The sequence below is a fragment of the Hydractinia symbiolongicarpus genome, chromosome 14 (assembly GCF_029227915.1).
Source record: "Hydractinia symbiolongicarpus strain clone_291-10 chromosome 14, HSymV2.1, whole genome shotgun sequence".
NCBI classification, from domain to species: Eukaryota; Metazoa; Cnidaria; class Hydrozoa; order Anthoathecata; family Hydractiniidae; genus Hydractinia; species Hydractinia symbiolongicarpus.
The window spans coordinates 16,684,664-16,712,363 of NC_079888.1; the positions used below are offsets into that span (position 1 = coordinate 16,684,664).

At 40.0% G+C, this 27,700-nt stretch overlaps 41 non-coding genes across 41 annotated transcripts; all 41 read left to right on the forward strand.

Moving 5' to 3' along the window:
• The first annotated feature begins 1,044 nt into the window (after positions 1-1,044).
• Positions 1,045-1,116, forward strand: Trnat-cgu (transfer RNA threonine (anticodon CGU)). The gene has a single exon. It is a non-coding gene; the product is annotated as a tRNA-Thr (tRNA).
• Positions 1,117-2,356: 1,240 nt separating this feature from the next.
• On the forward strand, positions 2,357-2,428 carry Trnat-cgu (transfer RNA threonine (anticodon CGU)). Its single transcript has one exon. It is a non-coding gene; the product is annotated as a tRNA-Thr (tRNA).
• Positions 2,429-3,232: 804 nt separating this feature from the next.
• On the forward strand, positions 3,233-3,304 carry Trnat-cgu (transfer RNA threonine (anticodon CGU)). Its single transcript has one exon. It is a non-coding gene; the product is annotated as a tRNA-Thr (tRNA).
• A 2,340-nt stretch (positions 3,305-5,644) lies between these two features.
• Trnat-cgu (transfer RNA threonine (anticodon CGU)) lies at positions 5,645-5,716 on the forward strand. The gene has a single exon. It is a non-coding gene; the product is annotated as a tRNA-Thr (tRNA).
• An 802-nt stretch (positions 5,717-6,518) lies between these two features.
• On the forward strand, positions 6,519-6,590 carry Trnaa-cgc (transfer RNA alanine (anticodon CGC)). Its single transcript has one exon. It is a non-coding gene; the product is annotated as a tRNA-Ala (tRNA).
• A 366-nt stretch (positions 6,591-6,956) lies between these two features.
• Trnat-cgu (transfer RNA threonine (anticodon CGU)) lies at positions 6,957-7,028 on the forward strand. Its single transcript has one exon. It is a non-coding gene; the product is annotated as a tRNA-Thr (tRNA).
• An 804-nt stretch (positions 7,029-7,832) lies between these two features.
• On the forward strand, positions 7,833-7,904 carry Trnat-cgu (transfer RNA threonine (anticodon CGU)). The gene has a single exon. It is a non-coding gene; the product is annotated as a tRNA-Thr (tRNA).
• Positions 7,905-8,696: 792 nt separating this feature from the next.
• On the forward strand, positions 8,697-8,768 carry Trnat-cgu (transfer RNA threonine (anticodon CGU)). Its single transcript has one exon. It is a non-coding gene; the product is annotated as a tRNA-Thr (tRNA).
• Positions 8,769-9,560: 792 nt separating this feature from the next.
• Trnat-cgu (transfer RNA threonine (anticodon CGU)) lies at positions 9,561-9,632 on the forward strand. Its single transcript has one exon. It is a non-coding gene; the product is annotated as a tRNA-Thr (tRNA).
• Positions 9,633-9,998: 366 nt separating this feature from the next.
• Positions 9,999-10,070, forward strand: Trnat-cgu (transfer RNA threonine (anticodon CGU)). The gene has a single exon. It is a non-coding gene; the product is annotated as a tRNA-Thr (tRNA).
• A 792-nt stretch (positions 10,071-10,862) lies between these two features.
• On the forward strand, positions 10,863-10,934 carry Trnat-cgu (transfer RNA threonine (anticodon CGU)). Its single transcript has one exon. It is a non-coding gene; the product is annotated as a tRNA-Thr (tRNA).
• Positions 10,935-11,300: 366 nt separating this feature from the next.
• Trnat-cgu (transfer RNA threonine (anticodon CGU)) lies at positions 11,301-11,372 on the forward strand. The gene has a single exon. It is a non-coding gene; the product is annotated as a tRNA-Thr (tRNA).
• Positions 11,373-11,738: 366 nt separating this feature from the next.
• Positions 11,739-11,810, forward strand: Trnat-cgu (transfer RNA threonine (anticodon CGU)). Its single transcript has one exon. It is a non-coding gene; the product is annotated as a tRNA-Thr (tRNA).
• A 792-nt stretch (positions 11,811-12,602) lies between these two features.
• Positions 12,603-12,674, forward strand: Trnat-cgu (transfer RNA threonine (anticodon CGU)). Its single transcript has one exon. It is a non-coding gene; the product is annotated as a tRNA-Thr (tRNA).
• A 366-nt stretch (positions 12,675-13,040) lies between these two features.
• Positions 13,041-13,112, forward strand: Trnat-cgu (transfer RNA threonine (anticodon CGU)). The gene has a single exon. It is a non-coding gene; the product is annotated as a tRNA-Thr (tRNA).
• Positions 13,113-13,478: 366 nt separating this feature from the next.
• Positions 13,479-13,550, forward strand: Trnat-cgu (transfer RNA threonine (anticodon CGU)). Its single transcript has one exon. It is a non-coding gene; the product is annotated as a tRNA-Thr (tRNA).
• A 366-nt stretch (positions 13,551-13,916) lies between these two features.
• Trnat-cgu (transfer RNA threonine (anticodon CGU)) lies at positions 13,917-13,988 on the forward strand. Its single transcript has one exon. It is a non-coding gene; the product is annotated as a tRNA-Thr (tRNA).
• A 366-nt stretch (positions 13,989-14,354) lies between these two features.
• Trnat-cgu (transfer RNA threonine (anticodon CGU)) lies at positions 14,355-14,426 on the forward strand. Its single transcript has one exon. It is a non-coding gene; the product is annotated as a tRNA-Thr (tRNA).
• Positions 14,427-14,792: 366 nt separating this feature from the next.
• On the forward strand, positions 14,793-14,864 carry Trnat-cgu (transfer RNA threonine (anticodon CGU)). Its single transcript has one exon. It is a non-coding gene; the product is annotated as a tRNA-Thr (tRNA).
• A 366-nt stretch (positions 14,865-15,230) lies between these two features.
• Positions 15,231-15,302, forward strand: Trnat-cgu (transfer RNA threonine (anticodon CGU)). Its single transcript has one exon. It is a non-coding gene; the product is annotated as a tRNA-Thr (tRNA).
• Positions 15,303-16,105: 803 nt separating this feature from the next.
• On the forward strand, positions 16,106-16,177 carry Trnat-cgu (transfer RNA threonine (anticodon CGU)). The gene has a single exon. It is a non-coding gene; the product is annotated as a tRNA-Thr (tRNA).
• Positions 16,178-16,543: 366 nt separating this feature from the next.
• Trnat-cgu (transfer RNA threonine (anticodon CGU)) lies at positions 16,544-16,615 on the forward strand. The gene has a single exon. It is a non-coding gene; the product is annotated as a tRNA-Thr (tRNA).
• Positions 16,616-17,418: 803 nt separating this feature from the next.
• Trnat-cgu (transfer RNA threonine (anticodon CGU)) lies at positions 17,419-17,490 on the forward strand. Its single transcript has one exon. It is a non-coding gene; the product is annotated as a tRNA-Thr (tRNA).
• Positions 17,491-17,856: 366 nt separating this feature from the next.
• On the forward strand, positions 17,857-17,928 carry Trnat-cgu (transfer RNA threonine (anticodon CGU)). Its single transcript has one exon. It is a non-coding gene; the product is annotated as a tRNA-Thr (tRNA).
• Positions 17,929-18,295: 367 nt separating this feature from the next.
• Trnat-cgu (transfer RNA threonine (anticodon CGU)) lies at positions 18,296-18,367 on the forward strand. The gene has a single exon. It is a non-coding gene; the product is annotated as a tRNA-Thr (tRNA).
• An 803-nt stretch (positions 18,368-19,170) lies between these two features.
• On the forward strand, positions 19,171-19,242 carry Trnat-cgu (transfer RNA threonine (anticodon CGU)). Its single transcript has one exon. It is a non-coding gene; the product is annotated as a tRNA-Thr (tRNA).
• Positions 19,243-19,608: 366 nt separating this feature from the next.
• Trnat-cgu (transfer RNA threonine (anticodon CGU)) lies at positions 19,609-19,680 on the forward strand. Its single transcript has one exon. It is a non-coding gene; the product is annotated as a tRNA-Thr (tRNA).
• Positions 19,681-20,483: 803 nt separating this feature from the next.
• On the forward strand, positions 20,484-20,555 carry Trnat-cgu (transfer RNA threonine (anticodon CGU)). Its single transcript has one exon. It is a non-coding gene; the product is annotated as a tRNA-Thr (tRNA).
• A 366-nt stretch (positions 20,556-20,921) lies between these two features.
• Trnat-cgu (transfer RNA threonine (anticodon CGU)) lies at positions 20,922-20,993 on the forward strand. Its single transcript has one exon. It is a non-coding gene; the product is annotated as a tRNA-Thr (tRNA).
• An 803-nt stretch (positions 20,994-21,796) lies between these two features.
• Trnat-cgu (transfer RNA threonine (anticodon CGU)) lies at positions 21,797-21,868 on the forward strand. The gene has a single exon. It is a non-coding gene; the product is annotated as a tRNA-Thr (tRNA).
• Positions 21,869-22,234: 366 nt separating this feature from the next.
• On the forward strand, positions 22,235-22,306 carry Trnat-cgu (transfer RNA threonine (anticodon CGU)). The gene has a single exon. It is a non-coding gene; the product is annotated as a tRNA-Thr (tRNA).
• A 366-nt stretch (positions 22,307-22,672) lies between these two features.
• On the forward strand, positions 22,673-22,744 carry Trnat-cgu (transfer RNA threonine (anticodon CGU)). Its single transcript has one exon. It is a non-coding gene; the product is annotated as a tRNA-Thr (tRNA).
• A 366-nt stretch (positions 22,745-23,110) lies between these two features.
• On the forward strand, positions 23,111-23,182 carry Trnat-cgu (transfer RNA threonine (anticodon CGU)). The gene has a single exon. It is a non-coding gene; the product is annotated as a tRNA-Thr (tRNA).
• Positions 23,183-23,548: 366 nt separating this feature from the next.
• On the forward strand, positions 23,549-23,620 carry Trnat-cgu (transfer RNA threonine (anticodon CGU)). The gene has a single exon. It is a non-coding gene; the product is annotated as a tRNA-Thr (tRNA).
• Positions 23,621-23,985: 365 nt separating this feature from the next.
• On the forward strand, positions 23,986-24,057 carry Trnat-cgu (transfer RNA threonine (anticodon CGU)). Its single transcript has one exon. It is a non-coding gene; the product is annotated as a tRNA-Thr (tRNA).
• A 366-nt stretch (positions 24,058-24,423) lies between these two features.
• On the forward strand, positions 24,424-24,495 carry Trnat-cgu (transfer RNA threonine (anticodon CGU)). Its single transcript has one exon. It is a non-coding gene; the product is annotated as a tRNA-Thr (tRNA).
• A 366-nt stretch (positions 24,496-24,861) lies between these two features.
• On the forward strand, positions 24,862-24,933 carry Trnat-cgu (transfer RNA threonine (anticodon CGU)). The gene has a single exon. It is a non-coding gene; the product is annotated as a tRNA-Thr (tRNA).
• A 1,241-nt stretch (positions 24,934-26,174) lies between these two features.
• On the forward strand, positions 26,175-26,246 carry Trnat-cgu (transfer RNA threonine (anticodon CGU)). The gene has a single exon. It is a non-coding gene; the product is annotated as a tRNA-Thr (tRNA).
• A 366-nt stretch (positions 26,247-26,612) lies between these two features.
• On the forward strand, positions 26,613-26,684 carry Trnat-cgu (transfer RNA threonine (anticodon CGU)). Its single transcript has one exon. It is a non-coding gene; the product is annotated as a tRNA-Thr (tRNA).
• A 365-nt stretch (positions 26,685-27,049) lies between these two features.
• On the forward strand, positions 27,050-27,121 carry Trnat-cgu (transfer RNA threonine (anticodon CGU)). Its single transcript has one exon. It is a non-coding gene; the product is annotated as a tRNA-Thr (tRNA).
• A 366-nt stretch (positions 27,122-27,487) lies between these two features.
• Trnat-cgu (transfer RNA threonine (anticodon CGU)) lies at positions 27,488-27,559 on the forward strand. The gene has a single exon. It is a non-coding gene; the product is annotated as a tRNA-Thr (tRNA).
• Positions 27,560-27,700: the final 141 nt, after the last annotated feature.

The following is a 27,700-nucleotide window of genomic DNA, read 5'->3' on the forward strand; positions in this document are numbered from 1 at the left end:
AAGCCCGAAGTTCTTTTAGATCGAACAACACGGCAACGTGTAAGATGCTTTGCACTATTAAATTTGAACGTCAAAGTAGGTTTAGCGTGTTCACTAATAACTTTTGAGTACTTGCATAAGAATTTAAAAATGCTGCGAATGGAAAATATAACAAAGGATGCAAAACAGGTCCAGGGGCCAAGTGGTAAGGCGTCGGTTTCGTAAACCGAAGATCAAGACTTCGAACCTCTTTTGTGCCTAAACTATATGGATGCTGTTGGCGGAGTTTTCTGGACATAACGTGCAGATATGACTTAGAAGTGAAAGAAGTCAAGAAATTGGATGAGACACAAAGGGTATGGTCCTCCAAGTCGAAGGAAATAAACAGGACTGAATCGGCAATGGCGTTGAGAGGATTTGAGCATAAAATGCACAAAGTTATAAAACGTTTTGTACAAGAAAGCCCGAAATTCCTGTAGATCAAAATACACAGCCACGTGTAAGATGCTTTGCACTATTAAATTTGAACGTAAAGTAGGTTTAGCGCGTTCACTATTAACTTTTGAGTACTTGTATAAAAAGTTAAAAAATGCTGCGAATGGAAAATGTAACAAAGGATGCAAAACAGGTCCAGGGGCCAAGTGGTAAGGCGTCGGTTTCGTAAACCGAAGATCAAGACTTCGAAACTCGTCTGTGCCTAAACTATATAGATGCTTTTTGCGGAGTTTTCTGGACATAACGTGCAGATATACCTTAGAAGAGAGATAAGACAAGGGATTGTATGAAGTTTCCGGCGTATTGTTCTCGAAGTCAAAGAAAAGAAACAGGACTGAATCGGCAACGGGGTTGAGAAGATTTAAGCATAGAATTCACAAAGTTATGAAACATTTTATACGAGAAAGCCCGAAATTCCTGTAGATCAAACAACACAGCAACGTGTAAGATACTTTGCACTATTAAATTTGAACGTGACGAAGGCTTAGCGAGTTCACTATTAACTTTTGAGTACTTGCATAAGAAGTTAAAAATTCTGCGCATAGAAAATCTAACAAAGAATACAAAACAGACGCTGTGGCCAAGTGGTAAGGCGTCGGTCTCGTAAACCGAAGATCACGAGTTCAATCCTTGTCTGTGCCTAAGTTATATGGGGGCGTTTGCCGGAGTTTTCCAGACATAACGTGCAGATATGACTTAGAAGTAAAAGAAGTCTAGAAATTGGAGGAAACACCAGGGGTATGGTCCTCTAAGTCGAAGGAAATAAACAGGACTGAATCGGCAATGATGTTGAGAAGATTTGAGCATAAAATGCACAAAGTTATAAAACGTTTTATACAAGAAAGCCCGAAATTCCTGTAGATCAAAAAACACAGCAACGTTTAAGATACTTAGCACCATTAAGTTTGAACGTAAAGTAGGTTTAGCGCGTTCACTATTAACTTTTGAGTACTTGCATAAAAAGTTAAAATGCTGCGAATGGAAAATATAACAAAGAATACTAAACAGGTCCAGGGGCCAAGTGGTAAGGCGTCGGTTTCGTAAACCGAAGATCACGAGTTCGATCCTGGTCTGTGCCCAAGTTATATGGGTGCGTTTGCCGGAGTTTTCCAGACACAACGTGCAGATATGACTTAGAAGTGAAAGAAGTCAAGAAATTGGATGAAGCACCTGGCGTAGTCTTCTCCAAATCAAAGGAAATGAACAGGACTGAATTGGCAATGGACTGGGGAACATCTAAGCATAAATTACGCAAAGTTATAGACCTTTTATACAGGAAACTCCAAAATTCCTATATATCGAATAACACAGCAACGGGTAAGTTATTTTACACCGTTAAATTTGATCGTGACAATAGCTTAGCGAGTTCATTGTTAACTTGTGAGTGCTTGCATAAGATGTTAATAATGATGCGGAAGGAGAATATACTAAAGCTTACTAAAGAGGCGCAGAGGCCAAGTGGTAAGGCGTCGGTCTCACAAACCGAAGATCACGAGTTTGAACCTCGTCTGTGCCTAAATTATATGGATGCGTTTGCCGGAGTGTGTCAGACATAGCATGCAGATATGCCTTAGAATTGAAAGAAGTCAAGAAATTGGATGAAATTTCTGGGGTATGGTCATCGAAGTCAAAAGAAACAAACAGGACTGAATCGGGAATGGAGTTCAGAAGATTTAAGTATAAATTGCACAAAGCCATAAAAAGTTTTATACAGGAAAGCCCAAAATTCTTGCAGATCGAACAACACGGCAACGTGTAAAATACTATGCACTATTTAGTTTGAACGTGACCTAGGCTTAGCGAGTTCACTATTAACATTTGAGTGCTTGCATAAAAAGTTAATAATGATGCGGATGGAAAAGGTACCAAAGGATGCAAAACAGGCGCAGTGGCCAAGTGGTAAGGCGTCGGTATCGTAAACCGAAGATCACGAGTTCGAACCTCGTCTGTGCCTAAATTATGTGGACGAGTTTTGCGGAGATTTCCTGACAAAGTGTGCAGATATGCCTTAGAAAAGAAGTAAGACAAGGGATTGGATGAAATTTCAGGGGTATGGTCCTCCAAGTCAAAGTAAATAAACAGGACTGAATCGGCAATGGGGTTGAGAAGATTTAGGCATAAAATGCACAAAGTTATAAAAGGTTTTACACAACAAATCCCGAAATTCATGTAGATCAAAAAATACAGTAACGTGTAAGATACTCTGCGCTATTAAATTTGAACGTAAATTAGGCTTAGCGAGTTCACTATTAACTTTTGAGTACTTGCATAAAAAGTTAAAAATGCTGCGAATGGAAAATATACCAAAGGTTACTAAACAAGCGCAGTGGCCAAGTGGTAAGGCGTTGGTTTCCTAAACCGAAGACCAAGACTTCGAACCTCGTCTTTGTCTAAACTATATGGATGTTTTTGGTGCAGGTTTCTGGACATAACGTGCAGATATGACTTAGAAGCGAAAGAAGTGAAGAAATTGGATGAAACACCAGGGGTATGGTCCTCCAAGTCAAAGGAAATAAACAGGACTGAATCGGCAATGGGGTTGAGAAGATTTAGGCATAAAATGCACAAAGTTATAAAACGTTTTACACAACAAATCCTGAAATTCATGTAGATCAAAAAATACAGCAACGTGTAAGATACTTTGCGCCATTAAATTAGAATGTAAAGAAGGGTTAGCGAGTTTACTATTAACTTTTGAGTACTTGCATAAAAAGTTAAAAATGATGCGGATGGAAAATATACCAAAGGATGCAAAACAGGCGCAGTGGCCAAGTGGTAAGGCGTCGGTCTCGTAAACTGAAGATCACGAGTTCGAACCTTGTCTGCGCCTAAATTATGTGGACGACTTTTGCGGAGATTTCCTGACAAAGTGTGCAGATATGCCTTAGAAGAGAAATAAGGCAAGGGATTGGATGAAATTTCAGGGGCATGGTCCTCCAAGTTAAACGAAAATTAACAGGACTAAAGGGGAAGTGGTGTAGGGAACATCTAAGCAGAAATTGCGCAAAATTATAAAAATTTAATACAGGAAAGTCCGAAAGTCCGATATATCGAATAACACAGCAACGTGTAAGTTACTTTGCACCGTTACATTTTATTGTGATAAAGGCTTAGCGAGTTCATTATTATCTTTTGAGTACGTGCATAAAATATTAATAATGATGCGGATGTAAAGTATACCAAAGATTACTAGCAGGCGCAGTGGCCAACTAGTAATGCGTCGGTCTCGTAAACAGAAGCTCACGAGTTCGATCCTCGTCTGTGCCTAAGTTATATGGGTGCGTTTTCTGGAGTTTGCCAGACATAACATGCAGATATGACTTAGAAGCGAAAGAAATTGGATAAAACAATAGGGGTATGGTTCTTCAAGTCAAGGGTAATAAACAGGACCAAATCGGCAATGGAGTGGGGAACATCTAAGCATAAATAGCGCAAAGTTATAAACCGTTTATACAGGAAAGACGGAAATTCCTGTATATAGCATAACACAGCAGCGTCAAAGACACTTTGCTTCGGTACTTTTGAACCTGAGATATGTGTATCGAGTTCTTCTTTAACTTTCGCTCACTTGCATAAAAAGTTAAAAATGCTGCGAATGGAAAATATACCAAAGGCTAATAATCAGACGCAGTGGCCAAGTGGTAAGGCGTTGGTTTTGTAAACCGAAGATCAAGACTTCGAACCTCGTCTGTGCCTAAACTACATGGATGCTTTTGGCGGAGTTTTCTGGACATTATTATTATTATTATTATTATTCCGAATATTTATACAGGATAGCCACTTCAGTGTTTGAAACACTGTTATCAATGTGGGTCCTGGTTCGGAATGTATACATTAAGTATACACCGGCATTACCTACCCAATTTCCCTCACATGGCATGGGTTGACCCGTAGCTGTAGTAAAGACACTTGCTAAACATGCCCGCGCTGTGGACCGAACCACGGACCTTGTGATTGCGAAGCGAACGTGCAGATATGCCTTAGAAGAGAAATAAGGCAAGGGATTGGATGAAAATTCAGGGTTATGGTCCTCCAAGTCAAAGGAAATAAACAGGACTGAATCGGCAATGGGGTTGAGAAGATTTAGGCATAAATTGCACAAAGTTATAAGAAGTTTTATACAGGAAAGCCCGAAGTTCTTTTAGATCGAACAACACGGCAACGTGTAAGATGCTTTGCACTATTAAATTTGAACGTCAAAGTAGGTTTAGCGTGTTCACTAATAACTTTTGAGTACTTGCATAAGAATTTAAAAATGCTGCGAATGGAAAATATAACAAAGGATGCAAAACAGGTCCAGGGGCCAAGTGGTAAGGCGTCGGTTTCGTAAACCGAAGATCAAGACTTCGAACCTCTTTTGTGCCTAAACTATATGGATGCTGTTGGCGGAGTTTTCTGGACATAACGTGCAGATATGACTTAGAAGTGAAAGAAGTCAAGAAATTGGATGAGACACAAAGGGTATGGTCCTCCAAGTCGAAGGAAATAAACAGGACTGAATCGGCAATGGCGTTGAGAGGATTTGAGCATAAAATGCACAAAGTTATAAAACGTTTTGTACAAGAAAGCCCGAAATTCCTGTAGATCAAAATACACAGCCACGTGTAAGATGCTTTGCACTATTAAATTTGAACGTAAAGTAGGTTTAGCGCGTTCACTATTAACTTTTGAGTACTTGTATAAAAAGTTAAAAAATGCTGCGAATGGAAAATGTAACAAAGGATGCAAAACAGGTCCAGGGGCCAAGTGGTAAGGCGTCGGTTTCGTAAACCGAAGATCAAGACTTCGAAACTCGTCTGTGCCTAAACTATATAGATGCTTTTTGCGGAGTTTTCTGGACATAACGTGCAGATATACCTTAGAAGAGAGATAAGACAAGGGATTGTATGAAGTTTCCGGCGTATTGTTCTCGAAGTCAAAGAAAAGAAACAGGACTGAATCGGCAACGGGGTTGAGAAGATTTAAGCATAGAATTCACAAAGTTATGAAACATTTTATACGAGAAAGCCCGAAATTCCTGTAGATCAAACAACACAGCAACGTGTAAGATACTTTGCACTATTAAATTTGAACGTGACGAAGGCTTAGCGAGTTCACTATTAACTTTTGAGTACTTGCATAAGAAGTTAAAAATTCTGCGCATAGAAAATCTAACAAAGAATACAAAACAGACGCTGTGGCCAAGTGGTAAGGCGTCGGTCTCGTAAACCGAAGATCACGAGTTCAATCCTTGTCTGTGCCTAAGTTATATGGGGGCGTTTGCCGGAGTTTTCCAGACATAACGTGCAGATATGACTTAGAAGTAAAAGAAGTCTAGAAATTGGAGGAAACACCAGGGGTATGGTCCTCTAAGTCGAAGGAAATAAACAGGACTGAATCGGCAATGGTGTTGAGAAGATTTGAGCATAAAATGCACAAAGTTATAAAACGTTTTATACAAGAAAGCCCGAAATTCCTGTAGATCAAAAAACACAGCAACGTTTAAGATACTTAGCACCATTAAGTTTGAACGTAAAGTAGGTTTAGCGCGTTCACTATTAACTTTTGAGTACTTGCATAAAAAGTTAAAATGCTGCGAATGGAAAATATAACAAAGAATACTAAACAGGTCCAGGGGCCAAGTGGTAAGGCGTCGGTTTCGTAAACCGAAGATCACGAGTTCGATCCTGGTCTGTGCCCAAGTTATATGGGTGCGTTTGCCGGAGTTTTCCAGACACAACGTGCAGATATGACTTAGAAGTGAAAGAAGTCAAGAAATTGGATGAAGCACCTGGCGTAGTCTTCTCCAAATCAAAGGAAATGAACAGGACTGAATTGGCAATGGACTGGGGAACATCTAAGCATAAATTACGCAAAGTTATAGACCTTTTATACAGGAAACTCCAAAATTCCTATATATCGAATAACACAGCAACGGGTAAGTTATTTTACACCGTTAAATTTGATCGTGACAATAGCTTAGCGAGTTCATTGTTAACTTGTGAGTGCTTGCATAAAATGTTAATAATGATGCGGAAGGAGAATATACTAAAGCTTACTAAAGAGGCGCAGAGGCCAAGTGGTAAGGCGTCGGTCTCGCAAACCGAAGATCACGAGTTTGAACCTCGTCTGTGCCTAAATTATATGGATGCGTTTGCCGGAGTGTGTCAGACATAGCATGCAGATATGCCTTAGAATTGAAAGAAGTCAAGAAATTGGATGAAATTTCTGGGGTATGGTCATCGAAGTCAAAAGAAACAAACAGGACTGAATCGGGAATGGAGTTCAGAAGATTTAAGTATAAATTGCACAAAGCCATAAAAAGTTTTATACAGGAAAGCCCAAAATTCTTGCAGATCGAACAACACGGCAACGTGTAAAATACTATGCACTATTTAGTTTGAACGTGACCTAGGCTTAGCGAGTTCACTATTAACATTTGAGTGCTTGCATAAAAAGTTAATAATGATGCGGATGGAAAAGGTACCAAAGGATGCAAAACAGGCGCAGTGGCCAAGTGGTAAGGCGTCGGTATCGTAAACCGAAGATCACGAGTTCGAACCTCGTCTGTGCCTAAATTATGTGGACGAGTTTTGCGGAGATTTCCTGACAAAGTGTGCAGATATGCCTTAGAAGAGAAGTAAGACAAGGGATTGGATGAAATTTCAGGGGTATGGTCCTCCAAGTCAAAGTAAATAAACAGGACTGAATCGGCAATGGGGTTGAGAAGATTTAGGCATAAAATGCACAAAGTTATAAAAGGTTTTACACAACAAATCCCGAAATTCATGTAGATCAAAAAATACAGTAACGTGTAAGATACTCTGCGCTATTAAATTTGAACGTAAATTAGGCTTAGCGAGTTCACTATTAACTTTTGAGTACTTGCATAAAAAGTTAAAAATGCTGCGAATGGAAAATATACCAAAGGTTACTAAACAAGCGCAGTGGCCAAGTGGTAAGGCGTTGGTTTCCTAAACCGAAGACCAAGACTTCGAACATCGTCTTTGTCTAAACTATATGGATGTTTTTGGTGCAGGTTTCTGGACATAACGTGCAGATATGACTTAGAAGCGAAAGAAGTGAAGAAATTGGATGAAACACCAGGGGTATGGTCCTCCAAGTCAAAGGAAATAAACAGGACTGAATCGGCAATGGGGTTGAGAAGATTTAGGCATAAAATGCACAAAGTTATAAAACGTTTTACACAACAAATCCTGAAATTCATGTAGATCAAAAAATACAGCAACGTGTAAGATACTTTGCGCCATTAAATTAGAATGTAAAGAAGGGTTAGCGAGTTTACTATTAACTTTTGAGTACTTGCATAAAAAGTTAAAAATGATGCGGATGGAAAATATACCAAAGGATGCAAAACAGGCGCAGTGGCCAAGTGGTAAGGCGTCGCTCTCGTAAACTGAAGATCACGAGTTCGAACCTCGTCTGCGCCTAAATTATGTGGACGACTTTTGCGGAGATTTCCTGACAAAGTGTGCAGATATGCCTTAGAAGAGAAATAAGGCAAGGGATTGGATGAAATTTCAGGGGCATGGTCCTCCAAGTCAAAGGAAGTAAACTGGACTGAATCGGCAATGGGGTTGAGAAGATTTAAGCATAAAATGCACAAAGTTTTAAAACGTTTTATACAAGAAAGCCCGTAATTCCTGTAGATAAAAAAACACAGCAACGTGTAAGATACTTTGCACTATTAAATTTGAACGTAAAGTAGGCTTATTAACTTTTGAGTACTTGCATAAAAAGTTAAAAATGCTGCGAATGGAAAATATACCAAAGGTTACTACACAAGCGCAGTGGCCAAGTGGTAAGGCGTTGGTTTCCTAAACCGAAGATCAAGACTTCGAACCTTGTCTTTGTCTAAACTATATGGATGTTTTTGGTGCAGTTTTCTGGACATAACGTGCAGATATGACTTAGAAGCGAAAGAAGTGAAGAAATTGGATGAAACACCAGGGGTATGGTCCTCCAAGTCAAAGGAAATAACCAGGACTGAATCGGCAATGGGGTTGAGAAGATTTAGGCATAAAATGCACAAAGTTATAAAACGTTTTACACAACAAATCCTGAAATTCATGTAGATCAAAAAATACAGCAACGTGTAAGATACTTTGCGCCATTAAATTAGAATGTAAAGAAGGGTTAGCGAGTTTACTATTAACTTTTGAGTACATGCATAAAAAGTTAAAAATGATGCGGATGAAAAATATACCAAAGGATGCAAAACAGGCGCAGTGGCCAAGTGGTAAGGCGTCGGTCTCGTAAACTGAAGATCACGAGTTCGAACCTCGTCTGCGCCTAAATTATGTGGACGACTTTTGCGGAGATTTCCTGACAAAGTGTGCAGATATGCCTTAGAAGAGAAATAAGGCAAGGGATTGGATGAAATTTCAGGGGCATGGTCCTCCAAGTCAAAGGAAGTAAACTGGACTGAATCGGCAATGGGGTTGAGAAGATTTAAGCATAAAATGCACAAAGTTTTAAAACGTTTTATACAAGAAAGCCCGTAATTCCTGTAGATCAAAAAACACAGCAACGTGTAAGATACTTTGCACTATTAAATTTGAACGTAAAGTAGGCTTATTAACTTTTGAGTACTTGCATAAAAAGTTAAAAATGCTGCGAATGGAAAATATACCAAAGGTTACTACACAAGCGCAGTGGCCAAGTGGTAAGGCGTTGGTTTCCTAAACCGAAGATCAAGACTTCGAACCTTGTCTTTGTCTAAACTATATGGATGTTTTTGGTGCAGTTTTCTGGACATAACGTGCAGATATGACTTAGAAGCGAAAGAAGTGAAGAAATTGGATGAAACACCAGGGGTATGGTCCTCCAAGTCAAAGGAAATAACCAGGACTGAATCGGCAATGGTGTTGAGAAGATTTGAGCATAAAATGCACAAAGTTATAAAACGTTTTATACAACAAAGCCCAAAATTCCTGTAGATCACAAAACACAGCAACGTGTAAGATACTTTGCGCCATTAAATTTGAACGTAAAGTAGGGTTAGCGAGTTCACTATTAACTTTTGAGTACTTGCATAAAAAGTTAAAAATGCTGCGAATGGAAAATATACCAAAGGATGCACAACAGGCGTAGTGGCCAAGTGGTAAGGCGTCGGTATCGTAAGCCGAAGATCACGAGTTCGATCCTCGTCTGTGCCTAAGATATATGGGGGCGTTTGCCGGAGTTTTCCAGACATAACGTGCAGATATGACTTAGAAGCGAAAGAAGCGAAGAAATTGGATGAAACATCAGGGGTATGGTCCTCCAAGTCAAAGGAAATAAACAGGACTGAATCGGCAATGGGGTTGAGAAGATTTAGGCATAAAATGCACAAAGTTATAAAACGATTTACACAACAAATCCCGAAATTCATGTAGATCAAAAAATACAGCAACGTGTAAGATACTTTGCGCCATTAAATTTAAACGTAAAGTAGGGTTAGCGAGTTCACTATTAACTTTTGAGTACTTGCATAAAAAGTTAAAAATGATGCGGATGGAAAATATACCAAAGGATGCAAAACAGGCGCAGTGGCCAAGTGGTAAGGCGTCGGTCTCGTAAACCGAAGATCACGAGTTCAAACCTCGTCTGCGCCTAAATTATGTGGACGACTTTTGCGGAGATTTCCTGACAAAGAGTGCAGATATGCCTTAGAAGAGAAATAAGGCAAGGGATTGGATGAAATTTCAGGGGCATGGTCCTCCGAGTCAAAGGAAGTAAACAGGACTGAATCGGCAATGGGGTTGAGAAGATATAAGCATAAAATGCACAAAGTTTTAAAACGTTTTATACAAGAAAGCCCGTAATTCCTGTAGATCAAAAAACACAGCAACGTGTAAGATACTTTGCACTATTAAATTTGAACGTAAAGTAGGCTTATTAACTTTTGAGTACTTGCATAAAAAGTTAAAAATGCTGCGAATGGAAAATATACCAAAGGTTACTACACAAGCGCAGTGGCCAAGTGGTAAGGCGTTGGTTTCCTAAACCGAAGATCAAGACTTCGAACCTTGTCTTTGTCTAAACTTTATGGATGTTTTTGGTGCAGTTTTCTGGACATAACGTGCAGATATGACTTAGAAGCGAAAGAAGTGAAGAAATTGGATGAAACACCAGGGGTATGGTCCTCCAAGTCAAAGGAAATAACCAGGACTGAATGGGCAATGGTGTTGAGAAGATTTGAGCATAAAATGCACAAAGTTATAAAACGTTTTATACAACAAAGCCCAAAATTCCTGTAGATCACAAAACACAGCAACGTGTAAGATACTTTGCGCCATTAAATTTGAACGTAAAGTAGGGTTAGCGAGTTCACTATTAACTTTTGAGTACTTGCATAAAAAGTTAAAAATGCTGCGAATGGAAAATATACCAAAGGATGCACAACAGGCGTAGTGGCCAAGTGGTAAGGCGTCGGTCTCGTAAGCCGAAGATCACGAGTTCGATCCTCGTCTGTGCCTAAGATATATGGGGGCGTTTGCCGGAGTTTTCCAGACATAACGTGCAGATATGACTTAGAAGCGAAAGAAGCGAAGAAATTGGATGAAACATCAGGGGTATGGTCCTCCAAGTCAAAGGAAATAAACAGGACTGAATCGGCAATGGGGTTGAGAAGATTTAGGCATAAAATGCACAAAGTTATAAAACGATTTACACAACAAATCCCGAAATTCATGTAGATCAAAAAATACAGCAACGTGTAAGATACTTTGCGCCATTAAATTTAAACGTAAAGTAGGGTTAGCGAGTTCACTATTAACTTTTGAGTACTTGCATAAAAAGTTAAAAATGATGCGGATGGAAAATATACCAAAGGATGCAAAACAGGCGCAGTGGCCAAGTGGTAAGGCGTCGGTCTCGTAAACCGAAGATCACGAGTTCGAACCTCGTCTGCGCCTAAATTATGTGGACGACTTTTGCGGAGATTTCCTGACAAAGAGTGCAGATATGCCTTAGAAGAGAAATAAGGCAAGGGATTGGATGAAATTTCAGGGGCATGGTCCTCCGAGTCAAAGGAAGTAAACAGGACTGAATCGGCAATGGGGTTGAGAAGATTTAAGCATAAAATGCACGAAGTTATAAAACGTTTTACACAACAAATCCCGAAATTCAAGTAGATCAAAAAATACAGCAACGTGTAAGATACTTTGCGCCAATAAATTTGAACGTAAAGTAGGGTTTGCGAGTTCACTATTAACTTTTGAAAAGTTGCATAAAAAGTTAAAAATGCTGCGAATGGAAAATATACCAAAGGATGCACAACAGGCGCAGTGGCCAAGTGGTAAGGCGTCGGTCTCGTAAACCGAAGATCAGGAGTTCGAACCTCGTCTGCGCCTAAATTATGTGGACGACTTTTGCGGAGATTTCCTGACAAAGAGTGCAGATATGCTTTAGAAGAGAAATAAGGCAAGGGATTGGATGAAATTTCAGGGGCATGGTCCTCCGAGTCAAAGGAAATAAACAGGACTGAATCGGCAATGGGGTTGAGAAGATTTAAGCATAAAATGCACGAAGTTATAAAACGTTTTACACAACAAATCCCGTAATTCCTGTAGATCAAAAAACACAGCAACGTGTAAGATACTTTGCACTATTAAATTTGAACGTAAAGTAGGCTTATTAACTTTTGAGTACTTGCATAAAAAGTTAAAAATGCTGCGAATGGAAAATATACCAAAGGTTACTACACAAGCGCAGTGGCCAAGTGGTAAGGCGTTGGTTTCCTAAACCGAAGATCAAGACTTCGAACCTTGTCTTTGTCTAAACTATATGGATGTTTTTGGTGCAGTTTTCTGGACATAACGTGCAGATATGACTTAGAAGCGAAAGAAGTGAAGAAATTGGATGAAACACCAGGGGTATGGTCCTCCAAGTCAAAGGAAATAACCAGGACTGAATCGGCAATGGTGTTGAGAAGATTTGAGCATAAAATGCACAAAGTTATAAAACGTTTTATACAACAAAGCCCAAAATTCCTGTAGATCACAAAACACAGCAACGTGGAAGATACTTTGCGCCATTAAATTTGAACGTAAAGTAGGGTTAGCGAGTTCACTATTAACTTTTGAGTACTTGCATAAAAAGTTAAAAATGCTGCGAATGGAAATTATACCAAAGGATGCACAACAGGCGTAGTGGCCAAGTGGTAAGGCGTCGGTCTCGTAAGCCGAAGATCACGAGTTCTATCCTCGTCTGTGCCTAAGATATATGGGGGCGTTTGCCGGAGTTTTCCAGACATAACGTGCAGATATGACTTAGAAGCGAAAGAAGCGAAGAAATTGGATGAAACATCAGGGGTATGGTCCTGCAAGTCAAAGGAAATAAACAGGACTGAATCGGCAATGGGGTTGAGAAGATTTAGGCATAAAATGCACAAAGTTATAAAACGATTTACACAACAAATCCCGAAATTCATGTAGATCAAAAAATACAGCAACGTGTAAGATACTTTGCGCCATTAAATTTAAACGTAAAGTAGGGTTAGCGAGTTCACTATTAACTTTTGAGTACTTGCATAAAAAGTTAAAAATGATGCGGATGGAAAATATACCAAAGGATGCAAAACAGGCGCAGTGGCCAAGTGGTAAGGCGTCGGTCTCGTAAACCGAAGATCACGAGTTCGAACCTCGTCTGCGCCTAAATTATGTGGACGACTTTTGCGGAGATTTCCTGACAAAGAGTGCAGATATGCCTTAGAAAAGAAATAAGGCAAGGGATTGGATGAAATTTCAGGGGCATGGTCCTCCGAGTCAAAGGAAGTAAACAGGACTGAATCGGCAATGGGGTTGAGAAGATTTAAGCATAAAATGCACGAAGTTATAAAACGTTTTACACAACAAATCCCGAAATTCAAGTAGATCAAAAAATACAGCAACGTGTAAGATACTTTGCGCCAATAAATTTGAACGTAAAGTAGGGTTTGCGAGTTCACTATTAACTTTTGAAAAGTTGCATAAAAAGTTAAAAATGCTGCGAATGGAAAATATACCAAAGGATGCACAACAGGCGCAGTGGCCAAGTGGTAAGGCGTCGGTCTCGTAAACCGAAGATCACGAGTTCGATCCTCGTCTGTGCCTAAGATATATGGGGGCGTTTGTCGGAGTTTTCCAGACATAACGTGCAGATATGAATTAGAAGCGAAAGAAGCGAAGAAATTGGATGAAACACCAGGGGTATGGTCCTCCAAGTCAAAGGAAATAACCAGGACTGAATCGACAATGGTGTTGAGAAGATTTGAGCATAAAATGCACAAAGTTATAAAACGTTTTATACAACAAAGCCCAAAATTCCTGTAGATCACAAAACACAGCAACGTGGAAGATACTTTGCGCCATTAAATTTGAACGTAAAGTAGGGTTAGCGAGTTCACTATTAACTTTTGAGTACTTGCATAAAAAGTTAAAAATGCTGCGAATGGAAATTATACCAAAGGATGCACAACAGGCGTAGTGGCCAAGTGGTAAGGCGTCGGTCTCGTAAGCCGAAGATCACGAGTTCTATCCTCGTCTGTGCCTAAGATATATGGGGGCGTTTGCCGGAGTTTTCCAGACATAACGTGCAGATATGACTTAGAAGCGAAAGAAGCGAAGAAATTGGATGAAACATCAGGGGTATGGTCCTGCAAGTCAAAGGAAATAAACAGGACTGAATCGGCAATGGGGTTGAGAAGATTTAGGCATAAAATGCACAAAGTTATAAAACGATTTACACAACAAATCCCGAAATTCATGTAGATCAAAAAATACAGCAACGTGTAAGATACTTTGCGCCATTAAATTTAAACGTAAAGTAGGGTTAGCGAGTTCACTATTAACTTTTGAGTACTTGCATAAAAAGTTAAAAATGATGCGGATGGAAAATATACCAAAGGATGCAAAACAGGCGCAGTGGCCAAGTGGTAAGGCGTCGGTCTCGTAAACCGAAGATCACGAGTTCGAACCTCGTCTGCGCCTAAATTATGTGGACGACTTTTGCGGAGATTTCCTGACAAAGAGTGCAGATATGCCTTAGAAAAGAAATAAGGCAAGGGATTGGATGAAATTTCAGGGGCATGGTCCTCCGAGTCAAAGGAAGTAAACAGGACTGAATCGGCAATGGGGTTGAGAAGATTTAAGCATAAAATGCACGAAGTTATAAAACGTTTTACACAACAAATCCCGAAATTCAAGTAGATCAAAAAATACAGCAACGTGTAAGATACTTTGCGCCAATAAATTTGAACGTAAAGTAGGGTTTGCGAGTTCACTATTAACTTTTGAAAAGTTGCATAAAAAATTAAAAATGCTGCGAATGGAAAATATACCAAAGGATGCACAACAGGCGCAGTGGCCAAGTGGTAAGGCGTCGGTCTCGTAAACCGAAGATCACGAGTTCGATCCTCGTCTGTGCCTAAGATATATGGGGGCGTTTGTCGGAGTTTTCCAGACATAACGTGCAGATATGAATTAGAAGCGAAAGAAGCGAAGAAATTGGATGAAACACCAGGGGTATGGTCCTCCAAGTCAAAGGAAATAAACAGGACTGAATCGGCAATGGGGTTGAGAAGATTTAGGCATAAAATGCACAAAGTTATAAAACGTTTTACACAACAAATCCCGAAATTCATGTAGATCAAAAAATACAGCAACGTGTAAGATACTTTGCGCCATTAAATTTGAACGTAAAGTAGGGTTAGCGAGTTCACTATTAACTTTTGAGTACTTGCATAAAAAGTTAAAAATGATTCGGATGGAAAATATACCAAAGGATGCAAAACAGGCGCAGTGGCCAAGTGGTAAGGCGTCGGTCTCGTAAACCGAAGATCACGAGTTCGAACCTCGTCTGCGCCTAAATTATGTGGACGACTTTTGCGGAGATTTCCTGACAAAGAGTGCAGATATGCCTTAGAAGAGAAATAAGGCAAGGGATTGGATGAAATTTCAGGGGCATGGTCCTCCGAGTGAAAGGAAGTAAACAGGACTGAATCGGCAATGGGGTTGAGAAGGTTTAAGCATAAAATGCACAAAGTTATAAAACGTTTGATACAAGAAAGCCCGTAGTTCCTGTAGATCAAAAAACACAGCAACGTGTAAGATCCTTTGCACTATTAAATTTGAACGTAAAGTAGGCTTAGCGAGTTCACTATTAACTTTTGAGTACTTGCATAAAAAGTTAAAAATGCTGCGAATGGGAAATATACCAAAGGTTACTAAACAAGCGCAGTGGCCAAGTGGTAAGGCGTTGGTTTCCTAAACCGAAGATCAAGACTTCGAACCTCGTCTTTGTCTAAACTATATGGATGTTTTTGATGCAGGTTTCTGGACATAACGTGCAGATATGACTTAGACGCGAAAGAAGTGAAGAAATTGGATGAAACACCAGGGGTATGGTCCTCCAAGTCAAAGGAAATAACCAGGACTGAATCGGCACTGGTGTTGAGAAGACTTGAGAATAAAATGCACAAAGCTATAAAACGTTTTATACAAGAAAGTGCAAAATTCCTGTATATCACAAAACACAGCAACGTGTAAGATACTTTGCGCCATTAAATTTGAACGTAAAGTAGGGTTAGCAAGTTCACTATTAACTTTTGAGTACTTGCATAAAAAGTTAAAATGCTGCGAATGGAAAATATACCAAAGGATGCACAACAGGCGTAGTGGCCAAGTGGTAAGGCGTCGGTCTCGTAAGCCGAAGATCACGAGTACGATCCTCGTCTGTGCCTAAGATATATGGGGGCGTTTGCCGGAGTTTTCCAGACATAACGTGCAGATATGACTTAGAAGCGAAAGAAGTGAAGAAATTGGATGAAACACCAGGGGTATGGTCCTCCAAGTCAAAGGAAATAAACAGGACTGAATCGGCAATGGGGTTGAGAAGATTTAGGCATAAAATGCACAAAGTTATAAAACGTTTTACACAACAAGTCCCGAAATTCATGTAGATCAAAAAATACAGCAACGTGTAAGATACTTTGCGCCATTAAATTTGAACGTAAAGTAGGGTTAGCGAGTTCACTATTAACTTTTGAGTACTTGCATAAAAAGTTAAAAATGATGCGGATGGAAAATATACCAAAGGATGCAAAACAGGCGCAGTGGCCAAGTGGTAAGGCGTCGGTCTCGTAAACCGAAGATCACGAGTTCGAACCTCGTCTGCGCCTAAATTATGTGGACGACTTTTGCGGAGATTTCCTGACAAAGAGTGCAGATATGCCTTAGAAGAGAAATAAGGCAAGGGATTGGATGAAATTTCAGGGGCATGGTCCTCCGAGTCAAAGGAAGTAAACAGGACTGAATCGGCAATGGGGTTGAGAAGATTTAAGCATAAAATGCACAAAGTTATAAAACGTTTGATACAAGAAAGCCCGTAGTTCCTGTAGATCAAAAAACACAGCAACGTGTAAGATCCTTTGCACTATTAAATTTGAACGTAAAGTAGGCTTAGCGAGTTCACTATTAACTTTTGAGTACTTGCATAAAAAGTTAAAAATGCTGCGAATGGAAAATATACCAAAGGTTAATAAACAAGCGCAGTGGCCAAGTGGTAAGGCGTTGGTTTCCTAAACCGAAGATCAAGACTTCGAACCTCGTTTTTGTCTGAACTATATGGATGTTTTTGGTGCAGGTTTCTGGACATAACGTGCAGATATGACTTAGACGCGAAAGAAGTGAAGAAATTGGATGAAACACCAGGGGTATGGTCCTCCAAGTCAAAGGAAATAACCAGGACTGAATCGGCACTGGTGTTGAGAAGATTTGAGAATAAAATGCACAAAGTTATAAAACGTTTTATACAAGAAAGTGCAAAATTCCTGTAGATCACAAAACACAGCAACGTGTAAGATACTTTGCGCCATTAAATTTGAACGTAAAGTAGGGTTAGCGAGTTCACTATTAACTTTTGAGTACTTGCATAAAAAGTTAAAATGCTGCGAATGGAAAATATACCAAAGGATGCACAACAGGCGTAGCGGCCAAGTGGTAAGGCGTCGGTCTCGTAAGCCGAAGATCACGAGTTCGATCCTCGTCTGTGCCTAAGATATATGGGGGCGTTTGCCGGAGTTTTCCAGACATAACGTGCAGATATGACTTAGAAGCGAAAGAAGTGAAGAAATTGCATGAAACACCAGGGGTATGGTCCTCCAAGTCAAAGGAAATAAACAGGACTGAATCGGCAATGGGGTTGAGAAGATTTAGGCATAAAATGCACAAAGTTATAAAACGTTTTACACAACAAGTCCCGAAATTCATGTAGATCAAAAAATACAGCAACGTGTAAGATACTTTGCGCCATTAAATTTGAACGGAAAGTAGGGTTAGCGAGTTCACTATTAACTTTTGAGTACTTGCATAAAAAGTTAAAAATGATGCGGATGGAAAATATACCAAAGGATGCACAACAGGCGCAGTGGCCAAGTGGTAAGGCGTCGGTCTCGTAAACCGAAGATCACGAGTTCGATCCTCGTCTGTGCCTAAGATATATGGGGGCGTTTGCCGGAGTTTTCCAGACATAACGTGCAGATATGACTTAGAAGCGAAAGAAGCGAAGAAATTGGATGAAACACCAGGGGTATGGTCCTCCAAGTCAAAGGAAATAAACAGGACTGAATCGGCGATGGGGTTGAGAAGATTTAGGCATAAAATGCACAAAGTTATTAAAACGATTTACACAACAAATCCCGAAATTCATGTAGATCAAAAAATACAGCAACGTGTAAGATACTTCGCGCCATTAAATTTGAACGTAAAGTAGGGTTAGCGAGTTCACTATTAACTTTTGAGTACTTGCATAAAAAGTTAAAAATGATTCGGATGGAAAATATACCAAAGGATGCAAAACAGGCGCAGTGGCCAAGTGGTAAGGCGTCGGTCTCGTAAACCGAAGATCACGAGTTCGAACCTCGTCTGCGCCTAAATTATGTGGACGACTTTTGCGGAGATTTCCTGACAAAGAGTGCAGATATGCCTTAGAAGAGAAATAAGGCAAGGGATTGGATAAAATTTCAGGGGCATGGTCCTCCGAGTCAAAGGAAGTAAACAGGACTGAATCGGCAATGGGGTTGAGAACATTTAAGCATAAAATGCACGAAGTTATAAAACGTTTTACACAACAAATCCCGAAATTCAAGTAGATCAAAAAATACAGCAACGTGTAAGATACTTTGCGCCATTAAATTTGAACGTAAAGTAGGGTTTGCGAGTTCACTATTAACTTTTGAAAACTTGCATAAAAAGTTAAAAATGCTGCGAATGGAAAATATACCAAAGGATGCACAACAGGTGCAGTGGCCAAGTGGTAAGGCGTTGGTTTCCTAAACCGAAGATCAAGACTTCGAACCTCGTCTTTGTCTAAACTATATGGATGTTTTTGGTGCAGGTTTCTGGACATAACGTGCAGATATGACTTAGACGCGAAAGAAGTGAAGAAATTGGATGAAACACCAGGGGTATGGTCCTCCAAGTCAAAGGAAATAACCAGGACTGAATCGGCACTGGTGTTGAGAAGACTTGAGAATAAAATGCACAAAGCTATAAAAAGTTTTATACAAGAAAGTGCAAAATTCCTGTATATCACAAAACACAGCAACGTGTAAGATACTTTGCGCCATTAAATTTGAACGTAAAGTAGGGTTAGCAAGTTCACTATTAACTTTTGAGTACTTGCATAAAAAGTTAAAATGCTGCGAATGGAAAATATACCAAAGGATGCACAACAGGCGTAGTGGCCAAGTGGTAAGGCGTCGGTCTCGTAAGCCGAAGATCACGAGTACGATCCTCGTCTGTGCCTAAGATATATGGGGGCGTTTGCCGGAGTTTTCCAGACATAACGTGCAGATATGAATTAGAAGCGAAAGAAGTGAAGAAATTGGATGAAACACCAGGGGTATGGTCCTCCAAGTCAAAGGAAATAAACAGGACTGAATCGGCAATGGGGTTGAGAAGATTTAGGCATAAAATGCACAAAGTTATAAAACGTTTTACACAACAAATCCCGAAATTCATGTAGATCAAAAAATACAGCAACTTGTAAGATACTTTGCGCCATTAAATTTAATCGTAACGTACGGTTAGCGAGTTCACTATTAACTTTTGAGTACTTGCATAAAAAGTTAAAAATGCTGCGAATGGAAAATATACCAAAGGATGCAAATCAGGCGCAGTGGCCAAGTGGTAAGGCGTCGGTCTCGTAAACCGAAGATCACGAGTTCGATCCTCGTCTGTGCCTAAGATATATGGGGGCGTTTGCCGGAGATTTCCTGACAAAGAGTGCAGATATGCCTTAGAAGAGAAATAAGGCAAGGGATTGGATGAAATTTCAGGGGCATGGTCCTCCGAGTCAAAGGAAGTAAACAGGACTGAATCGGCAATGGGGTTGAGAAGATTTAAGCATAAAATGCACAAAGTTATAAAACGTTGGATACAAGAAAGCCCGTAGTTCCTGTAGATCAAAAAACACAGCAACGTGTAAGATCCTTTGCACTATTAAATTTGAACGTAAAGTAGGCTTAGCGAGTTCACTATTAACTTTTGAGTACTTGCATAAAAAGTTAAAAATGCTGCGAATGGAAAATATACCAAAGGTTAATAAACAAGCGCAGTGGCCAAGTGGTAAGGTGTTGGTTTCCTAAACCGAAGATCAAGACTTCGAACCTCGTTTTTGTCTGAACTATATGGATGTTTTTGGTGCAGGTTTCTGGACATAACGTGCAGATATGACTTAGACGCGAAAGAAGTGAAGAAATTGGATGAAACACCAGGGGTATGGTCCTCCAAGTCAAAGGAAATAACCAGGACTGAATCGGCACTGGTGTTGAGAAGATTTGAGCATAAAATGCACAAAGTTATGAAACGTTTTATACAAGAAAGTGCAAAATTCCTGTAGATCACAAAACACAGCAACGTGTAAGATACTTTGCGCCATTAAATTTGAACGTAAAGTAGGGTTAGCGAGTTCACTATTAACTTTTGAGTACTTGCATAAAAAGTTAAAATGCTGCGAATGGAAAATATACCAAAGGATGCACAACAGGCGTAGCGGCCAAGTGGTAAGGCGTCGGTCTCGTAAGCCGAAGATCACGAGTTCGATCCTCGTCTGTGCCTAAGATATATGGGGGCGTTTGCCGGAGTTTTCCAGACATAACGTGCAGATATGACTTAGAAGCGAAAGAAGCGAAGAAATTGGATGAAACACCAGGGGTATGGTCCTCCAAGTCAAAGGAAATAAACAGGACTGAATCGGCAATGGGGTTGAGAAGATTTAGGCATAAAATGCACAAAGTTATAAAACGATTTACACAACAAATCCCGAAATTCATGTAGATCAAATAATACAGCAACGTGTAAGATACTTCGCGCCATTAAATTTGAACGTAAAGTAGGGTTAGCGAGTTCACTATTAACTTTTGAGTACTTGCATAAAAAGTTAAAAATGATTCGGATGGAAAATATACCAAAGGATGCAAAACAGGCGCAGTGGCCAAGTGGTAAGGCGTCGGTCTCGTAAACCGAAGATCACGAGTTCGAACCTCGTCTGCGCCTAAATTATGTGGACGACTTTTGCGGAGATTTCCTGACAAAGAGTGCAGATATGCCTTAGAAGAGAAATAAGGCAAGGGATTGGATGAAATTTCAGGGGCATGGTCCTCCGAGTCAAAGGAAGTAAACAGGACTGAATCGGCAATGGGGTTGAGAACATTTAAGCATAAAATGCGCAAAGTTATAAAACGTTTGATACAAGAAAGCCCGTAGTTCCTGTAGATCAAAAAACACAGCAACGTGTAAGATCCTTTGCACTATTAAATTTGAACGTAAAGTAGGCTTAGCGAGTTCACTATTAACTTTTGAGTACTTGCATAAAAAGTTAAAAATGCGGCGAATGGAAAATATACCAAAGGTTACTAAACAAGCGCAGTGGCCAAGTGGTAAGGCGTTGGTTTCCTAAACCGAAGATCAAGACTTCGAACCTCGTCTTTGTCTAAACTATATGGATGTTTTTGGTGCAGGTTTCTGGACATAACGTGCAGATATGACTTAGACGCAAAAGAAGTGAAGAAATTGGATGAAACACCAGGGGTATGGTCCTCCAAGTCAAAGGAAATAACCAGGACTGAATCGGCACTGGTGTTGAGAAGATTTGAGAATAAAATGCACAAAGTTATAAAACGTTTTATACAAGAAAGCGCAAAATTCCTGTAGATCACAAAACAAAGCAACGTGTAAGATACTTTGCGCCATTAAATTTGAACGTAAAGTAGGGTTAGCGAGTTCACTATTAACTTTTGAGTACTTGCATAAAAAGTTAAAATGCTGCGAATGGAAAATATACCAAAGGATGCACAACAGGCGCAGTGGCCAAGTGGTAAGGCATCGGTCTCGTAAACCGAAGATCACGAGTTCGATCCTCGTCTGTGCCTAAGATATATGGGGGCGTTTGATGGAGTTTTCCAGACATAGCGTGCAGATATGACTTAGAAGCGAAAGAAGTGAGGAAATTGGATGAAAGACCAGGGGTATGGTCCTCCAAGTCAAAGGAAATAAACAGGACTGAATCGGCAATGGGGTTGAGAAGATTTAGGCATAAAATGCACAAAGTTATAAAACGTTTTACACAACAAATCCCGAAATTCATGTAGATCAAAAAATACAGCAACGTGTAAGATACTTTGCGCCATTAAATTTAAACGTAAAGTAGGGTTAGCGAGTTCACTATTAACTTTTGAGTACTTGCATAAAAAGTTAAAAATGATGCGGATGGAAAATATACCAAAGGATGCAAAACAGGCGCAGTGGCCAAGTGGTAAGGCGTCGGTCTCGTAAACCGAAGATCACGAGTTCGAACCTCGTCTGCGCCTAAATTATGTGGACGACTTTTGCGGAGATTTCCTGACAAAGAGTGCAGATATGCCTTAGAAGAGAAATAAGGCAAGGGATTGGATGAAATTTCAGGGGCATGGTCCTCCGAGTCAAAGGAAGTAAACAGGACTGAATCGGCAATGGGGTTGAGAAGATTTAAGCATAAAATGCACGAAGTTACAAAACGATTTACACAACAAATCCCGAAATTCATGTAGATCAAAAAATACAGCAACGTGTAAGATACTTTGCGCCATTAAATTTGAACGTAAAGTAGGGTTAGCGAGTTCACTATTAACTTTTGAGTACTTGCATAAAAAGTTAAAAATGATTCGGATGGAAAATATACCAAAGGATGCAAAACAGGCGCAGTGGCCAAGTGGTAAGGCGTCGGTCTCGTAAACCGAAGATCACGAGTTCGAACCTCGTCTGCGCCTAAATTATGTGGACGACTTTTGCGGAGATTTCCTGACAAAGAGTGCAGATATGCCTTAGAAGGGAAATAAGGCAAGGGATTGGATGAAATTGCAGGGGCATGGTCCTCCGAGTCAAAGGAAGTAAACAGGACTGAATCGGCAATGGGGTTGAGAAGATTTAAGCATAAAATGCACAAAGTTATAAAACGTTTGATACAAGAAAGCCCGTAGTTCCTGTAGATCAAAAAACACAGCAATGTGTAAGATCCTTTGCACTATTAAATTTGAACGTAAAGTAGGGTTAGCGAGTTCACTATTAACTTTTGAGTACTTGCATAAAAAGTTAAAAATGATGCGGATGGAAATTATACCAAAGGATGCAAAACAGGCTCAGTGGCCAAGTGGTAAGGCGTCGGTCTCGTAAACCGAAGATCACGAGTTCGCACCTCGTCTGCGCCTAAATTATGTGGACGACTTTTGCGGAGATTTCCTGACAAAGTGTGCAGATATGCCTTAGAACAGAAATAAGACAAGGGATTGGATGGAATTTTAGGGGTATGGTCCTCCAAGTCAAAGGAAATAAACAGGGCTGAATCGGCAATGGTTTTGAGAAGATTTGAACATAAAATGCACAAGGTTATAAAACGTTTTATACAAGAAAGCCCAAAATTCCTGCAGATCACAAAACACAGCAACGTGTAAGATACTTTGCACCATTAAGTTTGAACGTAAAGTAGGGTTAGCGAGTTCACTATTAACTATTGAGTACTTGCATAAAAAGTTAAAAATGCTGCGAATGGAAAATATACCAAATGATGCAAAACAGGCGCAGTGGCCAAGTGGTAAGGCGTCGGTCTCGTAAACCGAAGATCACGATTTCGATCCTCGTCTGTGCCTAAGATATATGGGGGCGTTTGCCGGAGTTTTCCAGACATAAGATGCAGATATGACTTAGAAGCGAAAGAAGTGAAGAAATTGGATGAAACACCAGGGGTATGGTCCTCCAAGTCAAAGGAAATAAACAGGACTGAATCGGCAATGGTTTTGAGAAGATTTGAGCATAAAATGCACAAGGTTATAAAACGTTTTATACAAGAAAGCCCAAAATTCCTGTAGATCACAAAACACAGCAACGTGTAAGATACTTTGCGCCATTAAACTTGAACGTAAAGTAGGGTTAGCGAGTTCACTATTAACTTTTGAGTACTTGCATAGAAAGTTAAAAATGCTGCGAATGGGAATATACCAAAGGATGCAAAACAGGCGCAGTGGCCAAGTGGTAAGGCGTCGGTCTCGTAAACCGAAGATCACGATTTCGATCCTCGTCTGTGCCTAAGATATATGGGGGCGTTTGCCGGAGTTTTCCAGACATAAGATGCAGATATGACTTAGAAGCGAAAGAAGTGAAGAAATTGGATGAAACACAAGGGGTATGGTCCTCCAAGTCAAAGGAAATAAACAGGACTGAATCGGCAATGGGGTTGAGAAGATTTAGGCATAAAATGCACAAAGTTATAAAACGTTTTACACAACAAATCCCGAAATTCATGTAGATCAAAAAATACAGCAACGTGTAAGATACTTTGCGCCATTAAATTTGAACGTAAAGTAGGGTTAGCGAGTTCAATATTAACTTCTGAGTACTTGCATAAAAAGTTAAAAATGATGCGGATGGAAATTATACCAAAGGATGCAAAACAGGCGCAGTGGCCAAGTGGTAAGGCGTCGGTCTCGTAAACCGAAGATCACGAGTTCGAACCTCGTCTGCGCCTAAATTATGTGGACGACTTTTGCGGAGATTTCCTGACAAAGTGTGCAGATATGCCTTAGAAGAGAAATAAGACAAGGGATTGGATGGAATTTCAGGGGTATGATCCTCCAAGTCAAAGGAAATAAACAGGACTGAAGCGGCAATGGTTTTGAGAAGATTTGAGCATAAAATGCACAAGGTTATAAAACGTTTTATACAAGAAAGCCCAAAAGTCCTGCAGATCACAAAACACAGCAACGTGTAAGATACTTTGCACCATTAAATTTGAACGTAAAGTAGGGTTAGCGGGTTCACTATTAACTTTTGAGTACTTGCATAAAAAGTTATAAATGCTGCGAATGGAAAATATACCAAAGGATGCAAAACAGGCGCAATGGCCAAGTGGTAAGGCGTCGGTCTCGTAAACCGAAGATCACGAGTTCGATCCTCGTCTGTGCCTAAGATATATGGGGGCGTTTGCCGGAGTTTTCCAGACATAACGTGCGGATATGACTTAGAAGCGAAAGAAGTGAAGAAATTGGATGAAACACAAGGGGTATGGTCCTCCAAGTCAAAGGCAATAAACAGGACTGAATCGGCAATGGGGTTGAGAAGATTTAGGCATAAAATGCACAAAGTTATAAAACGTTTTACACAACAAATCCCGCAATTCATGTAGATCAAAAAATACAGCAACGTGTAAGTTACTTTGCGCCATTAAATTTGAACGTAAAGTAGGGTTAGCGAGTTCACTATTAACTTCTGAGTACTTGCATTAAAAGTTAAAAATGACTAGGATGGAAAAGGTACCGAAGGATGCAAAACAGGCGCAGTGGCCAGGAGGTAAGGCGTCGGTATCGTAAACCGAAGATCACGAGTTCGAACCTCGTCTGTGCCTAAATTATGTGGACGACTTTTGCGGAGATTTCCTGACAAAGTGTGCAGATATGCCTTAGAAGAGAAATAAGACAAGGGATTGGATGAAGTTTCAGGGGCATGGTCCTCCAAATCAAAGGAAGTAAACAGGACTGAATCGACAATGGGGTTTAGAAGATTTAGGCATAAAACGTACAAAGTTATAAAACGTTTTATACTAGAAAGCCCGAAATTCCTGTAGATCAAAAAACACAGCAACTTGTAAGATACTTTGCACTATTAAGTTTGAACGTAAAGTAGGCTTAGCGAGTTCACTATTCTCTTTTGAGTGCTTGCATAAAAAGTTAAAAATGACTAGGATGAAAAATATACCAAAGGATGCAAAACAGGTGCAGTGGCCAAGTGGTAAGGCGTCTGTCTCGCAAACCGAAGATCAAGACTTCGAACCTCGTCTGTGCCTAAACTATATGGATGCTTTTGGTGGAGTTTTCTGGACATAACGTGCAGATATGCCTTAGAAGAGAAATAAGACAAGGGATTGGATGAAATTTCAGGGGTATGGTCCTCCAGGTCAAAGGAAATAAACAGGACTGAATTGGCTATGGACTGGGGAACCTCTAAGCATAAATTGCACAAAGTTATGAACCTTTTATACAGGAAACTCCAAAATTCCTATATATCGAATAACACAGCAACAGGTAAGTTACTTTAAACCGTTAAATTTGATCGTGACAAAAGCTTAGCGAGTTCATTGTTAACTTGTGAGTGCTTGCATAAAATGTTAATAATGATGCGGATGGAGAATATACCAAAGGTTACTAAACAGGCGCAGTGGCCAAGTGGTAAGGCGTCGGTCTCGTAAACCGAAAATCACGAGTTCGAACCTCGTCGGCGCCTAAATTATGTGGACGAGTTTTGCGTATATTTCCTGACAAAGTGTGCAGATATGCCTTAGAAGAGAAATAAGACAAGGGATTGGATGGAAATTCAGGGGTATGGTCCTCCAAGTCAAAGGAAGTAAACAGGACTGAATCGTCAATGGGGTTGAGAAGATTTAGGCATAAAATGCACAAAGTTATAAAACGTTTTACACAACAAATCCCGAAATTCATGTAGATCAAAAAATACAGCAACGTGTAAGTTACTTTGCGCCATTAAATTTGAACGTAAAGTAGGGTTAGCGAGTTCAATATTAACTTCTGAGTACTTGCATAAAAAGATAAAAATGATGCGAATGGAAAATATACCAAAGGATGCAAAACAGGCGCAGTGGCCAAGTGGTAAGGCGTCGGTCTCGTAAACCGAAAATCATGAGTTCGAACCTCGTCGGCGCCTAAATTATGTGGACCAGTTTTGCGTATATTTCCTGACAAAGTGTGCAGATATGCCTTAGAAGAGAAATAAGACAAGGGATTGGATGGAAATTCAGAGGTATGGTCCTCCAAGTCAAAGGAAGTAAACAGGACTGAATCGGCAATGGTTTTGAGAAGATTTGAGCATAAAATGCACAAAGATATAAAACGTTTTATACAAGAAAGCCAAAAATTCCTGTAGATCACAAAACACAGCAACGTGTAAGATACTTTGCGCCATTAAACTTGAACGTAAAGTAGGGTTAGCGAGTTCACTATTAACTTTTGAGTACTTGCATAGAAAGTTAAAAATGCTGCGAATGGGAATATACCAAAGGATGCAAAACAGGCGCAGTGGCCAAGTGGTAAGGCGTCGGTCTCGTAAACCGAAGATCACGAGTTCGATCCTCGTCTGTGCCTAAGATATATGGGGGCGTTTGCCGGAGTTTTCCAGACATAACGTGCGGATATGACTTAGAAGCGAAAGAAGTGAAGAAATTGGATGAAACACAAGGGGTATGGTCCTCCAAGTCAAAGGCAATGAACAGAACTGAATCGGCAATGGGGTTGAGAAAATTTAGGCATAAAATGCACAAAGTTATAAAACGTTTTACACAACAAATCCCGAAATTCATGTAGATCAAAAAATACAGCAACGTGTAAGATTCTTTACGCCATTAAATTTGAACGTAAAGTAGGGTTAGCGAGTTCACTATTAACTTCTGAGTACTTGCATAAAAAGTTAAAAATGATGGGGATCGAAAATATACCAAAGGATGCAAAACAGGCGCAGTGGCCAAGTGGTAAGGCGTCGGTCTCGTAAACCGAAAATCACGAGTTCGAACCTCGTCGGCGCCTAAATTATGTGGACGAGTTTTGCGTATATTTCCTGACAAAGTGTGCAGATATGCCTTAGAAGAGAAATAAGACAAAGGATTGGATGGAAATTCAGGGGTATGGTCCTCCAAGTCAAAGGAAGTAAACAGGACTGAATCGGCA